The sequence below is a fragment of the Polyodon spathula genome, chromosome 10 (assembly GCF_017654505.1).
Source record: "Polyodon spathula isolate WHYD16114869_AA chromosome 10, ASM1765450v1, whole genome shotgun sequence".
NCBI lineage: Eukaryota > Metazoa > Chordata > Actinopteri > Acipenseriformes > Polyodontidae > Polyodon > Polyodon spathula.
The window spans coordinates 23633137-23660753 of record NC_054543.1 but is presented as its reverse complement, the minus strand read 5'-3'; the positions used below and the strand labels follow the sequence as shown (position 1 = coordinate 23660753).

Below are 27617 nucleotides of genomic sequence, written 5' to 3'. Positions count from 1 at the left end.
TTTAAAAAAGTGATTAACAGTGCCAGCTTCTGACCTTTGGAGCTGGTTTCCTTTTGCTGTGCTGGCAATACATTGCTCTCCACTAGACGGCGCTGGTACTTACTGATATAAATGTCATAATTACATTTCAGCATGTATTAGAAAACAATTAAAAAGCATGCATTACCTGTGTTATATGTATTTTAAAAATCTATAGGTGTAGTATTTAAGCCCAGAGCTAGTTTTACAAAGCAGTACATTACCAGTGTAGTAAGGCTGCTGTCCTTTCTAAATTATCTAAATTATGTAAAAGATTAGCCCCCCCCCTTTGGGAATTGGAATCTAATAAAAACTATAAACATGCAGAATTTTGCAACAAGAGACAGTATTTGCCTAGTATTTGCAAAGCTTATTTCTCACACATTCACAGGCATAAATTCATAACATACTTACTCAGTTCTCTGCTGGAAGTCACTTTTGAAAAAGTTCCTTCATCTGAAAAAAGTTCTAGCCTAGAAAATTTCTCTTATAACCAGTTATGTTTTGTGCTACTACTGTGTGTCACAAGGTAACCTTGACTGAGGGAACTACAGCAAGCAGCTAGATCTTCTGTTTGCAAACACCCAAAGCTGCTGTCTTTTAACACAGAGACAGAAATGTGATCAACAAAAATACTTTTCTTCAAAAGACTCCCTTGCTTTCATTATCCAGTTCTTTTAGTTGCAAACATGTTAGTAATAATAATAATAATAATAATAATAATAATAATAATAATAATAATAATAATAATAATTGAAAAAAAAAAAGAAAAAAAAGAAAAAAAAACAAAAAAAAAAAAAATACTATATTGGGATTGTAAGTCACTGTAAGTTGCGCCAGAGTGGAGTGTGTACAGTAGGTGCCCCGGTCAGTTAATACAAACCTATCACAAGGCTGCCACCTGGTGTCCAATTTGTGATCTGCAGTTGAAGAATTCCAGAAACTGCCCTATAATGAAACAGTTACTTACTGCTTCTTTGGGTGGACCGTGAATGATTCAGGCTGCAACAGGAACTAGTACAGCAACATACAGCCCCCCACCATGCTGTAAATACAAAATGATACTGCTACTGGTGTCATGAACATGTAGATCACAATGACCCTGTTCCACAGTATGTACAGTAAATTAAAATACATGTGAGACGTGTATATAAGAAAGGACACCGTATAGACAAGCTGTCTCGATTCAGCACAAAAGAATATCCTTACCATATTTCTCCCATACCATGGTTCTCAAGATATTTGAAAATGTAAGGATGACTGACATAAATGGATAAACATAAAGGAGCCTTCATTTACCAGATTGTGTAACTCTCAATACTATTCCATGTACTACTACTACTAATAATAATAATAATAATAATAATAATAATAATAATAAATAATAATAATAATAATAATAATAATGTCACAGTATATATCAATTTATTTAATTTTTTTTCAGTGTAGAACTTAATGCAGACGTCTACATCTTTTTTGTCTATAGATTTTCATCAGAAACAAAGTTTTTCATCTTCCCATGTATAATTTAGAGGCTGTATGAAGCCAGACATACTGAGACACTCCTCCAGTCTCCAGGGATGTCAGAGAATTGTACTGGTCTTCACAAGCACTGCACAGTATGTATTCTGTATAGACGTCAAGTTGAAGCGCCTTTTACACGAGGCTGCAAATGAAAAAGGTCAGCACGACAAGGTCAGCACTTATAAAAGTTCACCACAGTAAATTTGCTCTGTAACTTTGCAGTTTTTCCATGCTTCTCGTGTTATAATATGCATTTACCATAGTTCACCATGGTGTGCCATGTTTTTTTTTTTTAATATGCATTGCTACAGATTGCAGTTCCATGCTTTCCCAGTGCTACACTTTTATAATGACAGCTGAGCCATGATCTGAGCCACCAAACGGAAGAAACCTCAGAGACACTGCAGTCATTCAGCACATGACTCTACCATGGATAGTAGTACGAATAAGCATGGATCCATTTCCTACTCCTACACAAATCGTTAGCAAGGGAACGTTAGTTTTCCTACCGTAAACCTGATTCCCTGAAAGAGATGATGGACACCAAACATTGTTATGGGATACACTCCTGCCTACTGGTCGGTGTCACTGAGCTCCTATATCAAAGAGGAACATCCTCTTTCACGACGAAACCGTGATGTCGACCGAAGTGACCTCACGGTTGGTGGTCATCTTCTCTTTCAGGTAACCAGGTTTACGATAGGTAAACTAACGTTCCCTTTCAATTCGAAGAGGGCCCCCAAACATTGTTATAGGAAAAGTGTACCAGAGCCGTCCTGAGGGAAGAAAGAAAGGCGTGGCCATGACATAGCCACACCTCTTGTGGAATGTGCAGCTATCCGTCCAGGTGGGGTTAAGCCAGCACTATCATAAGCAGTCGAGACTGTGTCTGCAATCCAATGCGACAGCCGCTGCTTGGAGAGGGGCTGTCCCAGGGTCCATGTTCCATGGCAGATGAAGAGCCGGTCAGACTGACACAGCGCTCTTGTCCTATCCACATAACATCTCAATGCCCGAACTGGGCATAGAAGGTTCAACTTTCTATCCTCTTCTGTCACAAACGGAGGAGGATGGAAGGACTCCAGTTCCATGGACTGATTCATGTGGAAGGCTGTAACCACCTTGGGGAGAAAAGCAGGGTTTGTAAGCAGTGACACACTGCTAGCATCATCCCAAATACACATACAGGAGCTATGCACAGATAGCGGCTGCAGCTCACTAACCCACTTTGCGGAGGTGATAGCCAAGAGTAAGGCTGTCTTCATGGACAGGTGCTTCAACTCTATGGAGTGTATGGGCTCAAACGGGGCCTGCGTGAGAGCCTCCAGTACAATCTCAAGGCTCCATTCAGGGAGAGTGGCCCAATCGGAGAAATCGTGTAGCCAAAAAATGCGCGCCCGGGGACCCTGAGTCAACGGGGGTATGGCAAGCAGAAACAGCCACTAGGTAAACCTTCAGAGTGGAAGGCGATCTACAAGTCTCAAGCAGATTGAGCAGAATCTGCAAGATGGCGGGCATGGGACAGGAGATTGAATCATCAGAACGGCACCAATCTTGAAAACGTTAGCACTTATAGGCATACAGTGACCTAGTGGAATGCGTTATTCTGCAGCATACCCACGACCACGTCTGACAGCCCTAAGGCTGACCAGTGGTTCCATTCAGGGGCCAGACCCCTAGCTGGCGCTTGCCCAGCTCCGGGTGCCAAAGTGTGCCTCTCGCCTGACTGAGAAGATCCCAGCAAAGCGGGATTTCCCAGGACGACCCGTTCAATAGCTGACACAGGGATGAAAACCAGATTCTCCTGGGCCACTGGGAGAACTGATGCCTTCTCTGACTGGACCTTTTCGAGAAAGGCCGGGAGCAATGGCAGAGGCGGGAACATGTAAAGGAGCGCTCTGGGCCATATGTGTGCTAGGGCGTTGACACCGAGTGGACCACCACAGCGGTGGAGGGAGTACCATAGGGGGCAGTGTGTCATCTCTGCCAAGATGAAGAGATCGAGCAGGCACATGCGTAATAAACCCAACTCAATGGCTGAAACAGGGAGAGGTGGTGTTGTAAAACTGCTACCCTGTCGTCTGACAGGTATGTGCACATCGTGGTGGAGTCCAGCCAAAGCCACACATACAATATGCACTGCGCTGGCGTCAGCCGACTCTTGGCATCGTTGATGGTGAGGCCCAGCCTCGCTAGATGCTCCATGACTAATGTCGTGTGGGCCACCACTCCCTCCTGCAACTGGGAACAGATCAACCAGTCGTCGAGAGAATTCATCACTCGGGGAGCTAGGGAGAGGCTGAACGGCAGCATGGAAAACTCGTACGTGTTGCCCTGAAAGGCAAAGCGGATGCATTTCCTGTGCTGTGGATGAATGGGAATGTGCAAATACACATCCTGTAAGTCCATCGCGGTGAACCAGTCACCCGGCCGGACAGACTGGAGTATGTGACGATGAGTCAGCATGTGGAACCCCTTCTGTTTTAGAAATCAGAGTAGAAACCCTCTCCGAGAGAGTTGGGATCTACGAGACGAATGGTGCGCTTGACCAGCAAGGCTGCCCTTCGGTCTGGAGCACCGAGTCCTGAAGCAGGTCCGTCATGAACGTAATCATGACGCCGTGAAAAGGAGGGGGTCCCAAACTAAACTGAAGCACGTAACCGTATTGTATGGTTGCGAGCACCCACACGTCGGCGGTACTGGGGTAAGCGCGCCAATACTGCAGCTGTTGTGCTGTGAATCAGGTCTGAGGCCGCCAGTCTTCAGGGGCCATGTTGAGGCAGCTAAGGCTGGAGCGGGGCTAGCGTAGGTGGGTGTCTAGGGTGGAAACCCTGGAACCACCGTCGCGGTTGTTGCTGCGTGGGCTGGCTACGGTCACGTCCACCACGCTGAGGGAGGGTCCTGCATCTCGCCTGAGATGAGGCCTGTAGGTGGTGCCTAAGGTCACCTGGCAGGGCTGTGGGAACCGGCACCGTCCAGGTGACCATATGCGGCTGTGCCGAGTGCCAGCGGCTCAAACTGACCCGCACCGGAGCAGGGGGAGGGAGCAACGCGGCTACCTCCCTCAACGCCTTGCATTCCCGAAGGCTCTGTTGGAGAATCTCCTCCACTGCTGGGCCGAAGGTGTGGCCTGGAGATATGGGCATGTCCAAAAGCGCGGCCTTATCAGCATCAGCCACCCATGCCTGCGACAGCCACAACTGTCTGCACACGACCACTAGGCCTGCCAGGCTCCGGCCCAGGGTCTGACCCTGCAGGCCAGAGATCTGGAGCAACATGTGCGACAGAAGACACAGTTCTGTGGCCACCAGCTCTGGTAGCGGGGCATCACGCAAAACTCCATCCAGGTATGCAGTGAGCATGCTGGATGTATTCGCTAGGCAGGTACTCTGGGCTCCTGCCACGTAGGCTCTACAGACGTGTGTCTCCGTTATCCTGCACTGCAGGTTCGGGCACACGGGGTCCTTGGGCATACCTCCCACTGGCAGAGCCTTAACCAAGACTGCAATGGTGGAGTCCACAGGGGGAAACCCGATCAGGCCCAGCTACTCCGCCCCTTCCAGTGAGGCCAGAGGAGAACTATGTCTCAACTGTCCCGGCGCTGTAGCAGGGTGGTTCCAAGAGGAACGCACCTCCTCCGTAAAATCGGGGAACGCTGGGAAGGGTTGAGCTCAGGAAGCCACATCTTCTGGTCGAAAGACAGAACGGCGTGGCAACATTTGTGCTGTCCGTAGCTACAATCAAAACAAGGCCCATTTGCGGCCCGTGTGCGAACTTGACAATGGGAACAAGGCAAGCCCAGTCCCATGGAGTAATAATGCTCTCTGAAGTAAGAAAGGGTGAAAAACACATACAATTCTTAACAATAATACTTACCGTGCTAAGACTTACAGACAGAAAGAAACACCCTGACATGCAGAGCACGCAGGTGCTGATAAGTCAGAAACCAAGTAAAAAGGCTACAAATTTTTAAACTACTGATTCCGGGAAAGCAGCGATGCCAGCTTTCAGCATAAAGTGCAGGGGAACTAGCAATAGCTTACGCAGCACTTTTTGTAAGAAAACAAGGCTCAATGCAATACAGAGGTCTTACCTTACCAATGTGAGAAGCGAAAGAGGGTGTTCTTTCCCGTGTGATGGTTAAGTACCCTCGGGAGGGGGGACCGAGGAGGTTACTGGCAGAAGGTGGCCTAGGGGCAGCTTTGATATAGGAGCTTAGTGACACCTACCAATAGGCAGGAGTGTATCCCATAACGATGTTTAGTGGCCATCTTCGAATTGAAAGGGAACTGAATTCTCCCTGGTACCTATAATGAGGTGTTTGTGTGATTCTCTTGCTCCAGTTATACAGAGGATAATGAATGGTCGTTAGTGGTATATTGCTTTTATTCATTCATTCAATATTCTGTTATATATATATATATATATATATATATATATATATATATATATATATATATATATATATATATATATATATATATAATAGCAATAAGTTATTTTACCTAGCGGATCTTTACTTTAATTTTCAATGATGTGGATTCATTCTTAACCCTGTTTGTTTATGGGCTCTTTGCTACTGTCTTTTAAGATAAGTCAGACACTGGCCGATCGGTAACTGACATTTCTTGACTAAACTCATTCTCAAGGTAATCAGAGTCCAAATCAAAACAGCAACAGAAATCTGTTAAAGTTCTTATAAAACACATATCGGTGGCAGTATTGTTTGAACTGCAGAAGCGCAGCTCTGTCTTGAATTTCAGCAGCACACCACTGGATTGGAGTGTAAGCAAGGACACATTTGAAACTAGTCCTGGTAAGTGTATCCCATGCTAGATAGACCCACACTGTGGTATAAAAGAAAAATAACTATTGTGTGGCAGTAATTCTACAAAGCTGCTGCCACCACACTGCCTAAGCCTCATATCTCAGAAACCATTTGGTGCGATGACTTCCTATTTGCAGTGTTAATAAATCCTGCTAGCTGCATTGGTTGGTAATCATGACAGTGACTTCATTATTATTGTTTTTATTTAACCAGGAAGTCCCATTGAGATTCATATTCTGTTCAAGGGAGACCTGGTCAAGGAGGTGGTGTTTCATACAAAAAAATCCAGTGTAGAGCATCGGCCAAAGCATGTCTCTGCTTCATAGACGTCACATTTTTTGTTTAAACTCCTTTAGAGATATTGAAGCACTGAGTTTCAGTTCTTGCTGAAGTTTGTTCCAAGCCTATGAAGCAAGAACACTTCACTACTCAACGATTTATAAATGTGGTTCATTCCTGTTCAGGCTATGGTGGCATTAATTGCATAAGCACTTTTCTTGTGTTTATTTACTGCTGTGATAAGAGCCAAACAGCACAGTTGTTACTAAGTTCTTGCAGGGTATCTACTTAATATAAAAGAATTTCATTGGTGTGACATCACTATATGGGGCATGGCAAGCCTTATATGGAATGCCAGTCCTTGAAAGGATACAGTAAGGTCAATGTCATAACATTCTGATTCGATTAATGTTATAATTAACTTGTAAAAATGAATTCCAGATTTCAATGGCACCAAAAGGAAAGGTAGTGAGAGAAGGAAGGTTAGGGAGATGCAGTCAGGGAAGAAAGGCTCAGGGAGAAAACTTAATCAATTGAGTCAGGACAGGATGAAGGGAGCCTTTGCAGAATATAATGAGCAAATAGAGGCAGGGCAGATTCCCCAGTTGAGGTATTTAGCCTGGGCCTGGAATGTACCAAAAATCCACCCTACAGCGTCGCATCATCAAGGGCATTATTAAGGGGCATCAGCATTCCACAGACAGGCATCCACTAATTTCACAAGCAGATGAGTCCGTGTTGGCTGACCTGATCAAAAGGCTCTCCAAGAGAGGATTCTCGATGAAGTCAGAAATCCAGACTCTGGCATTCCAGTTTGCCGAGGTTTTCAGATCAGAAAAAATGAAATTGAATGTTAAAACATCAGATTTTGATCACACTCTTACACTGCAAATGTTTTAAAAATTGATGATTTTTTTAATGATTAAAGTACACAATAAGCTTCAAATCAGTTTAAAATGGCGCATATCAAAAATATCAATATAAATCATTTCAGAAGATTTTTTTCAAGTTTAGTAAATTAAATGTTCACGTTGAAAATGAAAAGTTCAATACTAAATTAAAATGTTTTAAAATTGTGCTTATATTCGTAAATTGTAAACATTAAAATCAATTCCCTAAAGATTGATAACTGTTTTTCTGATTGAAATAAGTATATTCAAGCACTCTGCATCATTAAAATCTATCGCAATGCAAAATGGCTTCTTGACATGCTTGCCTTTCTGTCCCATGAGATTCTGACTCGCTCTAAAGCAGCACAACTCTTTTGGGTCAGATGGCTTTCCAGAGATCATTATGCATGCGCATAATCTGGTCTGTTTACTTTTTGCTGTCAAACTTAAATAGAGGCTCGAGCTTCTGCATTGATCCTGTGTTATTTTTTTAAACATTATACCTCCCATCACACAGAGCTCTTTTTTGTTTGCCATTTTAAAAACTGTCGTGCAACCTCGAATGAGACGGTAAATATGTACAAGGTGTTTTTGTCATTTCTAGCAGACATGATCATCAGATTTTTTATATCCAAATACATGTCAAAAAATATTCATTCGAATATTGTAATATTTGTCACAGCACTACAAGCCATTGAATAGGTGGAGACAATTTCACCCTCCAGGTTAAATGACCCAGGAAGTTGTAATATTTCTGACGGAGTAATTTTGGAGAATAATATTTCACTGAATAAGGACTCCAGACATGTGGTTACCCTGTTCTCACAATCTGTTATACAAGCCACAGACAGTCAGATATAAGCACAGTACAGGAAGAGTTCACCACCCAGTATTTAGTACCAATGCCAGAATACATTCAGATTACATTTACATTACTACTGATGTCACTGCACACCTGTTAACTGCCATGCACTTCACTTACTGAGCGTCCAGCTGCATCTCCCGAAATGACATCCCCTCATTGCAGATCCTCCAAAAAGCCCAAACCTTAAAAAGGTACAGACCAGTTTATACATAATGGATCATTGCAAAGTTCTCTAAAGAAATCTGTTTACAAGCCATGCTTTTAGCCTAGTCTGAAATAAATGTTTCCTGTAATGTTTTTCTGCGCATTTGACACTTATTAAGTGCAAAACAGGTAAGATTTATGGATTTCTTTGGCAGGTGCAATCACTTTAATAAAAGTGCAATCAAGTAAACTTTTGCTTACTCCTAACCCTTTTGAACGGTTTATAATATTTATTTGGTTTCCTGACTGAGCTCATACAGACTCTCCCCAAGCTTAGCCAGCCTGTCCCGGTACTCCAGTGTCAGGTGATTGCGCCAGGGCACCCCCTCAAAGCCATACATTACACCCCAGCAGCATGCAGCGATGACTGCAGTGGAATCTCTGTCACCTCCATGAAAGAAAGCATGATGGGCCAGAGACACCCAGGAGCTGCCAGCTCTCAGGATAGCGTTGTAAGCGATCATGGGTGCATCGTGCCTGCTGCTGCCTTCCCAGCCAGAGTAGTTCAAAGTGCAATAGAAGGCATCCCTCTCTCTCACTCCATTCTTTGGGAGGAAACTTGGCCTGCGACTTGCCATCCAGAATTTCTCTCTCGTTGAGGTAGTTTATCCACTTGTTTTCAAAGTAGTCCCTGGAACAGAGATATACAAAATCCATTCAAATCATCCCTGCATTCTCCGATCAGCTCTGAATACTGTATTCTGAAAGAACCAAATTAACTGATTATTGGGGTATTTGCAAGCTGTCCGTCCAACTGTCTTTTCTGTTTGGCATTTGCATCTAGGGAACCGCTTGTCCAATTGTGATTAAAATTACGAAAGATTTTATTTAGCACGAGTTACTGAGTATCATATCTGGAAATGTATGGTGCGTCTATGTCAGACATTTTATAGAAATAGTTGAAAAGGACATTCCTTAGTACCATACTGAATATAAAGAAAAGCGGGTATATACCATTTGTTTCTAATTCTGCAACTGCAATTGAAAATCAGTAACCACACACTCACCATGCCTGCAGGTTCTCCTCGATGCAGTGCCCTGACTCCTCAATGTGTCGTTTCGCTGCACTCAAAGTGTGGAGGAGCCCCTGGCCCCATTCCTCAGGAGGCTTCAGATTGACAGCATAGGAACAGTGCCGCTGCCAGCAAGCCCAGGTAGCCTGTGTGGTGGTGACGGGTAATGCGGCCGCTACGATACTCACCACTATCAGCTGCTCCAGCTGGGAGGGCTCTGGGAGCCTCAGGCCCATGCATATCGCCCGGAGAGCTCCTTGTGAATTGTTTCTCCGCTAAGACAGAACTCCCAGTTTCCGTTCTTGTACCCCAGGGCATCCTCAACTCCACTCAACACCATAGCAGCCACGTACCGCTCTTTTAGGGGCATCTCGACCTTTTGCACAGGGAAGAACAACAATAACAATTGTACGACTGAGTGGAATTACTCACTTAAGAAAGAATGCATTGCCCCCAAACCAGGGCACACACAGGTTACAAATGCCTGTAAAAAAGGAGTTCATTCAATATTAGCCAAATGCAATCCCAGCTGTCTACAGGAGGCTAGTGTATGATAAAGGTTTGGTGACAGATCAAGGCAGCTGTCACCTTCACCATTTAAAGTGTGAAAGACACGATCGACGCATAAGGGTCCTAGTTTTTAGAATGAGGACCCTAAAGACACCTTTGCTGGTGGTCTAAACTTATCAGTTTTTTTTTTTTGTTTTTTTTTTTTTTTTTTGTTTTTTTTTTTTTTTTTTTTTTTTTTTTTTTTTTTTTTTTTTTTTTTTTTTTTGTTTTTTTTTTGTTTTTTTTTTTTTTGTTTTTTTTTTTTTTTTTTTTTTTTTTTTTTTTTTTTTTTTTTTTTTTTTTTTTTTTTTTTTTTTTTTTGTTTTTTTTTTTTTGTTTTTTTTTTTTTTTTTTTATTTTTTTTTTTTTTTTTTTTTTTTTTTTTTTTTTTTTGTTTTTTTTTTTTTTTTTTTTTTTTTTTTTTTTTTTTTTTTTTTTTTTTTTTTTTGTTTTTTTTTTTTTTTTTTTTTTTTTTTTTTTTTTTTTTTTTTTTTTTTTTTTTGTTTTTTTTTTTTTTTTTTTTTTTTTTTTTTTTTTTTTTTTTTTTTTTTTTTTTTTTTTTTTTTTTTTTTTTTTTTTTTTTTTTTTTTTTTTTTTTTTTTTTTTTTTTTTTTTTTTTTTTTTTTTTTTTTTTTTTTTTTTTTTTTTTTTTTTTTTTTTTTTTTTTTTTTTTTTTTTTTTTTTTGTTAAGCAAAGATGTGTCTTTTACACTGTCCAAACCACTTAAATAACACACCATGAACACATGCTGAAACCCCACGATTGCCATATACAATCCCACTCTCAAAACATGACTGTGCATTATAGAGCCAGTGTGAACAGGATATATACCCTACAGAATAGATACTAGATACTTGACAAAATTTTGAAACTGTTCAGCAGGATACTCGTCTACAGGTAAATAGCAGGACTTTATTCCTATGCATCAGGAAGCGGGACATTTGCTAGGAAACCGGGACTGTCCTGACCATATAGGCACTGTCAGCATGTGTGCAGAATATCCTCTAATCAGCTTGTGCTACTCACATGGAAAGATGCAAGGCCAGAATTGCTGTATCCAGCTTTATTGCCAGTAAACAGGAACTATGAATGTGGAGCTCATAATAACCTACATACAGCACTTCCTGAAAACACTCAGATTTAAAAACTGTCTTTACATGTTTCCATATTACCTGATCGACATCCATACTGCTACTAACAACATCTAAACATCACAACAAAACATTACATCAGATTACTTTGTGCTTCATGTTTTAAACTTGTTGAGAAGGCTACATTTAAAAAAAAAAAAAAAAAAAAAAAAAACCACACACTTTATGCTTTTAGAAAATGATAAATTAATCACAACCACTGTATTAATCATATTGCTTAATCTATTGTGGTGTTTAATAAGCACACGCAGAACCCAACATACAGCAAATAGTCATGTTTTTATTAAATGTAAAAAATTCCTTTGTACAGTGGCCCAGAATTGCAAAACACAGTTACCGACTTGCAAACTAAAAATAACCCGATGCACACAAAGATGAAAACACAAGCAAACTGCGAAACGGAAATTACACACTTGAGACTAGCATGCAATTGGCCTCTGCGATTGATCTTGTTCACTCGGTCATATCTCCCCTTAAGGACAAGCGCAACAAGGAAACATGGAAAGACATATGGAGCAGCGCAAATGATCTATGTGGACTAGCTGGGATCGATATTGTGCAGAAACAGGAGAGGAAACAAGCACAACCACGCCATCTACATGATTTCATTGTGGATTCTAAAATAGGGGAACGACTGCCCTTGACAACGCCAGCTGATTATAGAAACCACTGCTTTTACCAAGTCATAGACAACTTGGTTAATGAACTGAATCGGTGCTTTTCACACAACTCTTGTAACATTCTGAAAGGTGTATCTGCACTTAATCTAAAACATGAATCATTCCTGGACAAACAGTGCATTCTGCCGATGGCCCTCCACTATGGGATTCTGAATCTGGCCGCCGAACTTCAAGTGCGACGACTTCTTGACAAAAAAAAAAAAAAAAAAAAAATGCAACAGGGACATGATGTTAACTCCACACTTGAATTTTTGACCATGCTCCGACCATATCAAGATGCATTTATTGATTTGTACAAAATTGTGTGTATTGCTGTGACATTACATGTTAATTTAGCAGCCTGCGAATGCAGCTTCCCTTTCAATTCGAAGATGGCCACCCCCTTTTCTACTTGGGAGAGCGCTGTTACTCCACCGGGGCTAGGCCTGCCATGTCCCCGTTGTCGAGTTAGTCCACCAGTTAGCCTCTGGTCGGGCCTTGTGTTTTGATTGGGCTGCACGTCCCTGTGCTTGCGCAGAGGACTAGCTGCAGCACGGTTGCTTACAGCTGAACAGCCGTGTACTCCTCACTAAGGCTTGCCCCATTGAGTTGCGATATACTCGGGCTGCGTTGGCCTCTCACCACGTGGATGGGCCTTACAGTCTAACAAACAGTGTGCTCTCCCCCATCTGTACTGCTGTATTATTATTGTACTGTATTAGTGTATTGTGTTTTTCTGTATTGCTAAAGTCAATCGCCCACCGCGGCTTCGGTCCTGTTCCCCTGTTGTACACTATGTGCTGCCCAGGTGTGTGACCACGCAGTTAGGGTAGGCACCGTTGCATAGCTGCCCCTGGTGTTTTCTAAATACCGTGGTGCATGCTTGGCCCGTGTTACTTCGGTACCATGGTGTTCATTGACTCACAGTACCCGATACAGGCAGTGCGCCGATGCTGCACGGTACTCTGTGCACACGGTGCCCGACGCTGCATGGTACTTGGTGCAAGCGATAAGCAAGGTGCTCGGTGCACATGGTGCTCAGTGCACTCCATGCGACGGTACTCATGGCGTGGTGCACGCGGTACAAACGGCACAGTGCACATGGTATCTGGCGCTAGTGTGGGAATGCAGTGCTGCATGGTAAACGTTGCACATAGTGCACAGTACTCTGATGAGCTGAGTGCCAGATCCAAAAAATAAATGCGGGGTAAGACAGTAATCCTTACAATAAATCTGCATTGAGGCAATAAAAAGAAACCAAAGTAAGAATAGAAATACTGGATTACAATAAAACTGGTAGAGCAAGAAGACAGATAAGTGAAAAAAAAAAAGAAAAATCACATCCCACAATTACAGAACAAAAAATCGGATCAATTAGCCCAAAAAATAAAAACAGACCAATCTGAGTCCTTGATTGCTGTGACAGGGTGCTCATTTCACGTGTGTGAGCAACAACTGCTTAGGCAATACAGAGAGATATGGGAGGTGGAGGTGAAACACCAGCTCAGGCACGCAGGATTTATTAACACAAAACAAGTAAATAAACAGGTCATGTGACACTACCAACAATGGCAGCACCCAGAGGACACATACAGCAGGCTGTACAAAAGTCAAAACAAAACACAGTACAAAAACTAAACAAAATGTGCCACACAGGGTGAGCGCTAGGGTTATAAATGAGACTTTCCGTTCCAGGAACTGGCCACACTACGTAACCCCCGTCACACACCACCTGAGATCACTATCCCCAGAGTCCCAAACCAAACAAAAAAACAAACTAAATTGTCCAAAAAAATGTCCTCTGATTTAAACTGTCCATGCACAGGGCATAATAAAGAAAATAAAAGCAATAAACTGGAGCTTCTATATGGATGCCCTAGTCGAACCCCAATGAAACAAAAACAGAACAAAAACAACAACAAAAAAAAAGCTATTTGACCAGAACAAAGGTATGTAACCAATCCAGATGATTAAGGGGGGAAAAAAAACACACACAAAGAGAAAATATATAAAGTTGACTTTCAAAAAAAAGTAATCCAGCATCAGAAATTGGTTAGCTCTCACCCAGCGTTCAGGAAACAATACAGCAGCAAAATCACCCTGGTTTGGAAATGTCTGTCCAACAAATGATTTCCCAATGGAGAGGTAACTCAGACAAATAATACTTTTAAATCCCAGGGTAAAACAGGAACGACTTGAGACAATGAACAGTAATCCAGAGGGTGGACATAAAGACTTCAATACATTTCTATTAATTTGCTAAAAGCAAAGTTCAAACTCAGCTAAAGAAGTTAATTGTAACATTGATTCAATTTTTTCATATAAACTTCTTTCGTAGGTGTTTTTTTTTATTCTTCAAAAGCAGTAGCTTAGAAAATACTTTTTCTAACAAACATTTACAGCACCCTTCTCTCTCCTCTGTACACAAAACACAACCCCCTCTTAACCAGTCAGGTGCGTGTAATAAAGAAATTTCCAAATGGCTTAATGAGACAAAGATAATCAATTAAAGTAGAACCAGGTCATAGCTATAAGGACACTTAAAAACAATTAACTAGATAAATAAGAGAACAGATGCAGGGATAATTACTAATATGTTATTTATGGAAAACAAAATATATAAAGATTTCAATAACTTTCAGCATTTACCGGGAAACCTGGTAAAAAAAATTACATTTGTGGCTTTTTTTAAATTTATTTATTTATTTTTTAATTTAGTTGTCGCCAGTTTTTTTACCCCATTTTTTCGTCCCAATTTGGTATGTCCAATTATTATCTGTTTCCTCTGCTCACCGCTCGCAACCCCACCGCCGACTCGGGGAACGGAGGCTGGAGCGCGCGTCCTCCGAAACGTGCTCCTGCCAATCCATCATTTTACACGCTGCGGATCCACAGCGAGGCCGCCAGACGTATAGTGCCAGAGGACAACACAGATCTGGAGGCTCCACTATAGAACCACAAGCACCCTAATGGCCACAGGGGTCAGAAAGAATGTAAATGACAGGCAGAGAGTCTTCATACACCCCCAGATTCTGATACCCTCAATGAGTTGGACCCTCTCCTGCTACCCGGATCAAGGGGAGATTTCATTGTATAATCATAAAGAATCATGTAACCGTGTTTCATCACAATGGTGTAAGCATGGTGTATATATAAATGTAAAATGCAGCACACAGTGTGTACGTATGCCATGTACCAACGGTAATAATTCAGTAATGTGCCCGGGACAGGACTGGGGAGCTTTACATGAACCCACCTGGTATCTGTGCAGCCCCTGGGGCACCTCATTCCTGAAGGACTTCAAAGGGAGCACATCAACACACAGTTCCCTGGAACACAGAACAGGAGCAATGTGAACATAGTCATGCAGTTACATATATGAGTAACTAGAGGACACACCATGAATGTTCTGCACTGTACTTATTCCACAAATCAGACTATAAGAATAACCCACAAGCCCTCAAAGGATTTCAATGGGTTGTCACGAGTGACCCTAAAACCCGTCTTCCCATGTACAAGGTGCAAGTACCTTTTTTGAGTGAAACGTATATGCGGCAGAGGTGGATGGCTCTTTGATAGAAACAGCTTAATTTATTTGAAATCTTCCCACTGATGATGGGAATAAGAATGTAGAGATGGGAGCCTAGTGTAGTGAATTAGGTATAAAATTTATTTAAGTTTAGGATCATGTAGAACTCGGATTCCCTTGACAATAACCGATATTCACACAATGTGTCAGAAATATAAAACAGTAGTTTAATTAAGAATAAAAAGGGGTGCACAACTAATCAAATATTACAGAAAGGAGCTTGTTCCTTGTGTGAGGTGCTTGCTTACTCCGCGGGAAGCACGTAAGGGAAGCACGTCCTTGGGAAGTCGTGTGGCTGCTTTTTGTTTTTCTCACTTCCACCCTGTGACTGGTCAGTTTGTTTCTACATGTTTCTCATTGGTTGTTCTTGTTCCTAGAGAGCCCCTTGTTCTCAATTGATCCGCTATTTCACCCCATGTCAGCTGGATTTATGAGATGGACTGTTTTCTGTCAAAAGTGTCAAATAACCCAAAATTGTCTGGCTTGCGGTGCCAAAGGATCCAATCGCCGACGGTGGAGATAAACCACATTATTAAGAAAATAATGAGAGCTTAGTTATAAAAATTAGGATGTAAGACTTTTTCTTATCAGAAAAGATACTGGTCCGAGGCATCTCTTGAATCCGGCAAAAAAAATTACTTCATGCGGTGAATTTGGAAAAGCGCTTACAGTGGGGTTTCATATTAATTCAACAACTAGCCATGGCAGGTAAACAGGGTGTCTGAAACTTGCTTGCACAGGGGATTATTTTAGAAACAGAGTGAGCTCAGGCTTAGTCCAAAGTTAATATGAGACTATTATATTTAACATGTTCATTGCAACCTGAATTTAAATGGAAATAACTAGCACCAATCATGTCCGGGAGTACCCAGGGGGCAGAGCACAATTGGCCGAGCTCTGCCCAGATGGGGAGGGTTCAGGTTGGCAGGGTAATCCATGGTTCACCGCGCACCAGTGACTCCTCTGACCAACAGGGCTCATGCGGGTCTGCTGTAGAAGCCTGTAACAGGGGAGATCTGTGCTGACTGTCTGACATATGCATAGTGCTGCAGGAAGAGGGCAGCAGCCCCGTAAGATCCGTCTGTCAGTCATGGCAGTGACAAGTAGGGAAGAGGGTTTGTTTGCTTTCTCTCTTTCTGAGTGGCTGAGAGGCGGGCCTTGGGGGGATTGCTGGGCCTATAAAATAATGCTCTGTTGTTCCCTCAGATCTGCCCCTCGGAAGCGCTGCTGCCGGACCGAGCGCCGCCGGAGAGGAACGAGAACAAGACAAAATAAAAAGAAAAGAGATTTTTTTCTAGTAGCGGGGCAACACTTTGGTAGAACCTCAAATAGTATTTGTAAATCAGGTTGAGGGAACAAGGGAGCGTAGGATGGAGACCCGGGCAGTGCGGGTAGCGATGGTCAAGGTAACGCTGCAGATTGCAGCACCTTTATTTTGTAGTTTTGTTATTAAGTGTTTTGTTTTCTCCTTTTACTTTGTACCTTCTGTTTTGGATTATTATTTCTGGCACTTGCATGTGCACCAAAGGTGACCAAGTAACTTGTTAATACCATCTTTGTTAAGCAGTACCACAGTGCCACTTTGTGGTAAAGAATAAATCAGGCACCTCAAATCTGTGTTGTCCTCCGCCACTATGGGTCTGGTGCCTTCGCTGTAGACCTGCAGTGCGAAATAAGACGGCTTGGCGAGACACGTTTCAGAGGACGTGTGTGTCTGCCGCCATTTCCTGAGTCAGCGCAGGAGTTGCAGCAGTGATCTGGGACAAAAACAACAATTGGGCATTCCAAATTGGGGAGAAAACTGGGGTAAAAATCACTGTCAATGAATAAATTTAAAATAAATAAAGAAATGAAAATAACTGAACTTGCCACTGTATGCTTAGTGGTTTTATGATAAACCTGTACAGTTTTTGTCCAATATTTTTTTAACACAAATTTGTATATGAAGTTAAACTGACCCATTGACAACATATTGAAAAAGTAACCTAATATGCTGCTAAGAAGGGCATATATTTCAGACCCAGTTAATATAATGGTGGTGTTACATATTAAAAACATCTCTATATATATATATATATATATATATACACACACAACTCTGGAAAAGAATTAAGAGACCACTGCAAAATTATTTTACTATTTATAGGTATGTGTTTGGGTTAAGTGAACATTTTTGTTTTATTCTATAAACTACTGACAACATTTCTCCCAAATTCCAAATAAAAATATTGTCATTTAGAACATTTATTTGCAGAAAATGACAACTGGTCAAAATAACAAAAAAGAAGCAGTGTTATCAGACCTTGAATAATGCAAAGAAAATAAGTTCATATTCATTTTTAAACAACACAATACTAATGTTTTAACTTAGGAATAGTTCAGAAATCAATATTTGGTGGAATAACCCTGATTTTCAATCATAGCTTTCATGCGTCTTGGCATGCTCTCCACCAGTCTTTCACATTGATGTTGGGTGACTTTATGCCACTCCTGGCGCAAAAATTCAAGCAGCTCGGCTTTGTTTGATGGCTTGTGACCATCCATCTTCCTCTTGATCACATTCCAGAGGTTTTCAATGGGGTTCAGGTCTGGAGATTGGGCTGGCCATGACAGGGTCTTGATCTGGTGGTCCTCCATCCACACCTTGATTGACCTGGCTGTGTGGCATGGAGCATTGTCCTGCTGTAAAAACCAATCCTCAGAGTTGGGGAACATTGTCAGAGCAGAAGGACGCTTTCTTCAAGGACAACCTTATACTTGGCTTGATTCATGCGTCCTTCACAAAGACAAATCTGCCCGATTCCAGCCTTGCTGAAGCACCCCCAGATCATCACCGATCCTCCACCACATTTCACAGTGGGTGCGACACACTGTGGCTTGTAGGCCTCTCCAGGTCTCCGTCTAACCATTAGATGACCAGGTGTTGGGCAAAGCTGAAAATTGGACTCATCAGAGAAGATGACCTTACTCCAGTCCTCTACGGTCCAATCCTTATGGTCTTTTGCAAACCTCAGCCTGGCTCTTCTTTGCTTCTCATTGATGAAGGACTTTTTTCTAGCTTTGCACGACTTCAGCCCTGCTCCTAGGAGCCTGTTTTGAACCGTCCTCGCCGTGCACTTCACCCCAGCTGCCGTTTGCCATTCTTTTTGTAGGTCACTTGATGTCATCCTACGGTTGCTGAGTGACATTCGAATGAGTTGGCAGTCATCCCGGTCAGTGGAGAGTCATTTTCGCCCTCTGCCAGTCTGTAGCTTTGTTGTCCCCAATGTGTGCTGCTTGACCTTGTTCTTATGAACCGCCATCTTCGAAATTTTAAGGATGGAAGCAAGCTGACGCACACTGTATCCCTCTGCCAGTAAAGCCATAATTGAACCCTTGTTTTCCTCACTCAAAACTTTCCTTTTCAGCTCTTTGGGCATGGTCAATAGTTATTTTTTGATTCCAATTACTTTTGAGGTACTACTAGCACTGTTTTGCCATCCAGCTGGTCCTATTGCAAGAGGATAGTGATGACCACAGGAGTGGTTTTTATACTTTTCCTCGTTAAATAAGATTTGGTTCAGGTGATCCCCTAATTGGTACCTCATTCAGTAGAATGAGGTGTGCCTGTGTTGGAATTTAACAGACACTGGATACATGTAGAGATGCTGATTTAAGAAAAATTTGCAGTGGTCTCTTAATTTTTTCCAGAGCTGTATATCTGTATTGTACATGGAAGCAAGGACCTGTGACTCCAGTTCACCTCATTTTCAGGGAAAGGAGGGGTGGAAGGTAGTGAACCATGAGCTCACATTCATTTAATTTTGGAAAGGGAGTCACCGGTACATTCTGAAATATATTATTCACACAAAGATAAGAGCTGTCAAAACAAATAATTAGATTTAATTGGGTTTCTGACACATTACAGTGCCTTGCAAAAGTATTCAGACCCTCTCACAAGTTTCACATGTTGTTGCTTTAAAGCTTACAGTCATGACACTTTGAAGTAGGAGTTAATATGTGTTATATACACAACCTACTCCACACATTCAAAGCCAAAACAAAAAAAAAGAAGTAAATAGATAATTAATATGAAATAAAAATGGAAAAGTCATGATTGCATAAGTATTCAAACCCTTTGCTGTGGCAAGCCTAAATTAACGAGGGTGCACAACATGACCTTATCGAGCCACACAATTAGTTGAATGGCCTGTCTGTGTGGAATATTAGTGGTTTTCAGGATTTCAGAATAAAAACACCTGTCTCTGTGAGGTTCCTTGTTCAGGTAGTGAATTTCAAGCAAAGACTCAACCATAAAATCATTGAAAAGCACAGATCAGGAGAAGGGTACCAAAAAATATCGAAGTCTCTGAATTTCCCTGTGAGCACAGTCTAATCAATCAGCAAGAAATGGAAGGTACATTGCACCACCCAGACACTACCTAGATCAGGCCGTCCCTCCAAACTGAGCAGCTGGGCAAGGAGGAAACTGATGAGGGATGCCGCTGTGAGGCCAACAACAACTTTGAAAGAGCTACAGAGTTCAATGGCTGAGATGGGAGAAAATGTGCATTAGTCAACAATATCCAGAACACTTCACAAAAGTAGCCTCTATGGCAGGCTGGCAAAAAGGAAGCCATTACTAAAAATAAGCCATCTCAAAGCCTGCATGGAGTTTGCAACAAAGCACCTGATTGATCCTGCAAAAATGTGGCAAAAGGTGTTGTGGTCAGACAAGACCAAATTGGAACTTTTTGGTCTAAATGCCATGCGTTACGTTGGCACAGACCCAACACAGCACATGTCCCAGTCAACACCATCCCTACAGTCAAGCATGGTGGTGGCAGCATCATCATGCTATGGGGATGCTTCTCCTCAACAGGGACTGGAAAGCTTGTTAGGATCGAAGGAAAAATGGATGACGCAAAGTACAGGCAAATACTAGAGGAAAACCTGTTTCAGTCTGCTAGAGATTTAAACGTGGGGTGAAAATTCACCTTTCAGAAGGAAATTGATTCAAAGCACAAGGCCAAAGCTACACTGAAGTGGCTTAAGAATAAGAAAATGAATGTCCTTGAGTGGCCCAGTCAAAGTCCTGACTTGGATCCTAGTGAGAATCTGTGGAAAGACTTGTTGTCAAAAAACTGCTGTCCATAAGCAATCCCCAAGCAACTTGAGAGAGCTTGAGCAAATCTGCCAAGAAGAATGGGCATAAATTGTACCAAGCTGCTGAGCAAAGTTGGTAGAGACTTACCTAAAAAAACTTGCAGCTGTAATTGCTGCCAAAGGTGCTTCCACCAAATATTGAGTTGACGGGTCTGAAAACTTATGCAATCAACATATTTCAGTTTTTTCTCTTTAGTTTTTGCTGATATTTACTGTAACTTATCTTGCCCTTAGAAGTATTTAGTTTGAGCATTCAAGTTTTGAATAAAATATTAAGTCTTAAAAAATGTGTATGGATCATTTTGTAATTTAAAAAAATGGGACACCATAGGAAGGGTCTGAATACTTGCACTGAAAAAGAAAAAGCTATATAAAAGCTGAGCTAAAACCCTGGTCAAGTATCATTCAACTTGCTAACTACAAGTTATTTTCTGTTCTGAATACCCCTTTGTCTAATCTCCATTTGTGACCCCTGGTTCTTGTTTCATTTTTCAGGTCGAAAAAGTCCCTTGGGTCGACATTTTCAATACCTTTTAGAATTTTGAATGCTTGAATCAGGTCGCCGCGTAGTCTTCTTTGTTCAAGACTGAATAGATTCAATTCTTTAAGCCTGTCTGCATATGACATGCCTTTTAAACCCGGAATAATTCTGGTCACTCTTCTTTGCACTTTTTCTAGAGCAGTAGCAAGGTGACCAAAAACTGAACACAATATTCAAGATGAGGTTTTACTAATGCATTGTACAGTTTTAACATTACTTCCCTTGATTTAAATTCAACACTTTTCACAATATATCCGAGCAGCTTGTTGGCCTTTTTCTGTATATAACTTCCCCACATTGTCTAGGTGAAGACATTTCTGAGTGAACATAAACGTCTAGGTCTTTTTCATAGATTCCTTCTTCAATTTCAGTATCTCCCATATTTATATTTGCATATTGTACGTCCTGTACCTTATACTTTTCTCTACTAAATGTCATTTTCCATGAGTCTGCCCAGTTCCAAATCTTGTCTAGATCATTTTGAATGGCCTTTGCTGCTGCAACAGTGTTTGCCACTCCTCCTATTTTTGTGTCGTCTGCAAATTTAACAAGTCTGCATACTATACCAGAATCATTAATGTAGGAATAGCAGAGGACCTAATACTGATCCCTGTGGTACTCCACTGGTTACCTCACTCCATTTTGAGGTTTCTCCTTGTGGCAAAGTGGCTAGTGGAGGGGAACAGGTATAGCGGTGATGCGATGCAGGAGTGACAGGCAGACAACAGTTTCCAGTGAAAAGGTGCTTTTATTTATAATCCAGGTCTGGTGACCGTTAAATAATAAATCCCCGGCTATACACAACAATGTGTAAAGCACGGGGATAGCGATAATAGGGCACAGTCCCGAACAAAACGAACACACGGTCACCAGTCCTGGGTGAGTGCAGACGTGCTTGTGGTGGGTGAAGACACTGTATTTTGTGACGGTTCCGTGCAGTGGTGATCCGGATTGTGCTGACCCTGGTCGACAGCTCCGGACAGGTGAGTTAACTGTCTGGTGGTGCAAAACGCAGACAATTACAAACAAACACAACACGTAATTCCTCTTTACAACGAGAGCTCCTCTCTCGATCCTTCTCTCTCCAAGCGTTAACCCAAACGAAGGAGAAGACCAGCGTTACCCTGGCCCCTATATGTAATCCCGCATGATATCGTGATAAACGGTTGCAGCTGCCTTATTACTTGCAGCTGCCTCTCATTTACCTCTCAAATCAATACGGTCTTACAACAGAGTCGCGCTTCCCTCCAGGCTGACCCACTTCCCTGACCCGGAAACGAACTGTCAGGCCAGCCCTTCCAGATACTTCTCCTCTCGTTCTTTAGCGCCCTCACAGGTTGGGAGGAAGATTCATCACCAGAACTCATCTTTCCGTCACACTCCTCTAATCAGTACTTTCTGTTTTCTACATGTTAACCACACCCTAATTCATGTACATCCATTTCCTTGAATCCTACTGCATTCAGTTTGAGAATTAATCTATTGTGCTGGACATTGTCAAGAGCTTTCTGGAATTTAAATAAACCATGTCATATGCTTTGCAATTATCCATTATCGATGTTGCATCCTCAAAAAAATCAAGCAGGTTAGTTAGACACAATCTCCCTTTCCTAATACCATGTTGACTGTCTCCCAGGAGGGATCTCATTCGGCCATGGTGGTTTGTTTATTTTAAGAGCTCCTAGTCCCTTTAATACTTCTGCCTCGGTTATTTAAAACTGGAAATGAACAGGTTGACATGTGGGGTATGTTGTCCATATCATTCTTTGTAAAAATTTGTGAAAAGTAATCATTTAATACATTTGCTATTTTTTTTTCTTTGTCTATGATTTTGCCATTTGTATCTTTTAGACATTTAACCTCCTCTTTGAATGTTCTCTTGCTGTTATAATATTGGTAAAACATTTTGGAATTGGTTTTAGCACCTTTAGCAATGTTCATTTATTTCTCTCTCTTGGCCTTTCTAATTTCCTTTTTGACTTGTATTTGCAGTTCTGTGTACTCTTTCTGTGTACTTTGTTTTTGGTCCCTTTTAAATGCTCTGTAAAGTGCCTTTTTTTCCGCTGAATATTTTTTTTTTAATTGATCTATTAAACCTTTTTGGCAATTTTGTTTTAGATTTAGATTTGTCTACTTTTGGGATGTAATTGTTTTGCGCCTCTAGTACTACACTTTTAAAAAACAGCCAACCTTTTTCTGTGGATGTTTTCTCTATTTTACTCCAATCTACTTCTGTTAGTCTCTGTTTTATACCTTCATAGTTTGCCTTTCTAAAATTGTAAACCTTAGCTTTAGTCATTACTTTTTGGGTTTAAAAAATCACTTCAAATGAGACCATGTTGTGGTCTGAGTTTGCTAGTGGTTCTCAATGCATGCCTCCCCTCTTGTCAGTGCCTTGACAAATTGCGTTAGGAAGCATTTCAATTTCATCCGCCATGCTCCCCACCGGTTTTTCCCATTTTATATACGGAAAGTTGAAATCCCTCATTAGTATGGCTTCTCCTTTGCTCCACGAATTTCTAATGTCATTGTATAACAGATTATTTTGCTCGCCGTCTGAATCTGGCAGTCTATAGCATGCTACTATTATTATTCCCTTTGAATTTTTGTCTGTTGTTCTGACCAATTTTGATTTGGCTTTGTTTTCTTCATCCAGATTTAACATCTGGGCTGCAAGACTGTTTCTTATGTATAGCGCTACCCCTCTGCCTCTTCTGTCCTGTGTATACCCAGATTATACCCACAAATGTTATATAATTGTCCCCATCACTCTCAGACAACCAAGTTTCTGTAACACCTATCACATTAGTTACATGTTAGTGCAGTAGCTTCAAGTTCTAACATTTTGTTTCTGGTACTTCTAGCATTTAGATAAGTACATTTAATGGCTTTCTTTCCTTGAGTTGTTGTTCTGTTTTGATATGGTCTCCCTTCTGTTTTTTTGTTGATTCTCCCCCCTTTCTAATTGAAATGGTTCTGAACCTGCTCGAGGATCTTTTCTCCAAGTAGATTGGTTCCCTTTTTATTTAAGTGCAGTCCGTCCTGCCTATATAGATAGTCCTTGTTGTAGAATGTGGTCCAAAATAGTGAAGCCTTCCTGTGTGCACCACATTTCAGCCATGCATTTAGATTAATTATTTCCAAAGTAATGTCCATATGCTCCTTTGCAAGGTGCCGGCAGTTTCCCCAAAAAATACCACCACATCCCTGCCAACTATTATATCTCGTGTTATATCCACTTCGGACAGGACCACGTTGACATAGAGTAAGTCGGCTACGATAAATTCCGGCAGAGGTATAACGTAAAAATATACTGCTCAAAAGGTTTTGTAAAACCCCAACGAGAAATTAAAAAGAATTATATATATCCGTATTTATAAAGAATATCACATATATAGAAGACAGAGAAGAGAGAGAGAGAGAGAGAGAGAGATAGAGATAGACATACTTTTTACTTTTTGAAAAAATGTTATTTAGCAATTAAATAGAATACACACAATCAATATTTATAAAACAGATATTATCATGAAATCCACCCAAGGTGAATAAAACAATACATAAAATACTGTGGACACATAAAAATTCACATCACAGATACTCCTCCAGATCACCATCCTTAACAGCACATAACATACTGTCTACACACCAGACTTCCTCAAACATTGCTAAATTACGCATTGCTTTATAAAAATTTAAATCCAGTCTAACCCGTGTTAATACAAGCATTCTAAAAATAACAAAAGGATCAGTATTTAAAACGTCATTCATTTTGTTTTTCCTGCTCCTTAAAATTGCTAATTTGGCCTGTCCAATAATAAAATTGAGTACTTTCTCTTTTTACAATACTTAAAACCAAAAATAAAAAACACCTCAGAGAACACAAAACCCAACCCAGCAAGCAATTCCGTCAGAGCAGCAAACAAAGGTTTAAATCTGGTGCAGAACACAAAACAATGTCACAGTCTCTGTGAGCAAAATGGACAGGAATCTTTCACCTCAGGGTTTATGATGCTCACAAAGGAGTTAACGGCAGTGATGGTATGTAAGATCCTCCACTGCAGATCCCCCGATCTTTTTGGCAGTGGTGGCTTATACAGGGTTCTCCAAGCTGGCACTATGTGTTCCGCCACCCCCAGCCTCTCTCTCCAGTGTGTGTCCGGTATTGCCCTGAGCTATTGCTGGTAATGGCCCTTTACACACACCCTATACAGCTGTTTCCCCTCTACTATACAGAGAGGGAGATCTCTCAGACCCTCTACAGTCAGTAAACCCTGCTCATCAGAAGCCTGACTAATCGCTGGGGACACTAACAGTGATGGAAAGGGGGAATCCATGTGCGGAACTCTCTGATCCCTGAACAGCTGGCTTAAGAGCTCCAGCCCCTCATCGGGGAGAGCAGCACGCACCTGGGTGAGGAAACGCTCAGCAGTGCGGACAGACCGCATCCCCAGAGCAGACGCTAACCACTGAGGAGTCACCCAGCTGTAGGTGTTGAAATCTAAAAAGGCTTTAAGCTTTACAACACCTGCCTTCACTAACATATGTATAAAAGTAGCAGACTGAACAATATCACACTTCAAGAATGTATTATATATTAACGGTTCTTCTAGAAGCCAATCAAGGCTAATGTTTTCAGTGCCCCTCTGCTCAATATGCACCCACTGCCATGCCCTCAGCAGGCTCTTATAGTAGTCTGGCAGTCGGTCCATCTCCAGTTTACCCATTTCTAGCAGAAAAAGACCCCTATCCAGACCCAGCCTCCCCACCTGCTGCAGGAAGGTACAGGCAAACTGCCTCCACGGGAGGTCCTCAGTGCAATACAGTAGCCTCTGCAGGGCCTGTAACCTAAAAGCCTCCGTCCTGCTAGAAAGGTCTATGAGCCCCTGCCCCCCCCTCGGCCAGAGGCAGATACAGCACACTCTGTCTGATCCAATGCACCCCATCCCAGAAAAACTTCAGCATCACAGCCTGAACCTGTTTTACTAATGACTGTGGGGGCTCCAAGCAGATGAACCTGTGCCACAAGCTAGAGGCCACCAAATTATTAATAATAAGTACCCTACCTCTATGGGAGATGTGGGGAAGCAACCATTTCCACTGCTGTAACCTGCCTTTCACTTTCTCCACCATCCCCTCCCAATTCCTCTGCACTGTGTTGTCATCCCTGAGATGGACACCCAGATAAAGGAGCCCACCCCTGCTCCACTGCAAACCAGCAGGTAAAATTGGAGGACGACAACCCCTCCAGTCATCCAGAAGCACTGCACTACTCTTATCCCAATTTACTTTAGCAGATGACAGCTTCTCAAACAGTCTTTGACAGGTGCCTACACTGTCAACATCAGTTTGGTTGTTAACAAATACAGCAATGTCATCTGCATAAGCTGTTACCTTCACTGGTTTACCAGGACACTGAGGAATGGACAGTCCAGTCAATACCCTCCTCAGCTCAGTTATAAGAGGCTCTATTGCTATAGCGTAGAGCATACCAGACATGGAACACCCCTGTCTAATACCTCTCTGAACGGGGAAAGGGGCGCTTAAGCCACCATTGATTTTCAATAGACCGGAAATGTCACCATAGAGCAGCTGAACCTTCTCTAAGAAACCAGTCCCAAACCCAAAAGCTTTTAGTGCCCTCCACAGGTAGAGGTGATCTACCCGGTCAAAAGCCTTTTCCTGATCCAACGACACTACACCTGCATTGAAACCAAAAAGCTTGGAGGCTGCCAGTATATCTCGAATTAGAAAGATATTATCGAAAATGGATCTGTCTGGAACGCAGTATGTTTAGTCTCCTTGCACCACCCGTCCTATCACAGTCCTGAGGCAGTTTGCGAGGGCTCTAGAAAGGATTTTATAATCGGCACAGAGCAACGACACAGGTCTCCAGTTTTTAATACTACACAAATCTCCCTTTTTAGGGAGGAGAGCGATGACCGCTCTTCTGCAACTCTGAGGCAGAACTTTATCCTGCACACTCTCCCTGAAAACATCCAACAAGTCCTCCCCCAGCAGAGACCAGAACTTTTTATAAAACTCCACTGGGAGGCCATCAAGTCCAGGTGTCTTTCCATTGTTCAGCCCCTGCAGGACATCAGAGAGTTCAGTGTCAGAGGACTTTCCAGCCCCTTGGCTTCCTCCTCAGGCAGCTGAGGGAGGTCCTGCAAGAAACACTGTGATTTCCCAGTTTCTTCTACCGCTTCTGCTGTATACAGGTCCTTATAAAAACCCACAGCCAGCTTCCGGATCTCTGCGTGCCCCCTGAGCTCCTGCCCAGCCGCTGTCCTCAGGCAATGAATCACTTTGCTCTGTGTACTCTTTTTCTCCAGCCCAAAGAAATAGTGAGTGGGTGCATCCAT

General features: G+C 42.0%; 1 pseudogene; it reads right to left on the bottom strand.

Annotated features, from left to right (window-relative positions):
- Positions 1-7739: 7739 nt before the first annotated feature.
- LOC121321927 lies at positions 7740-27617 on the bottom strand (annotated as a pseudogene).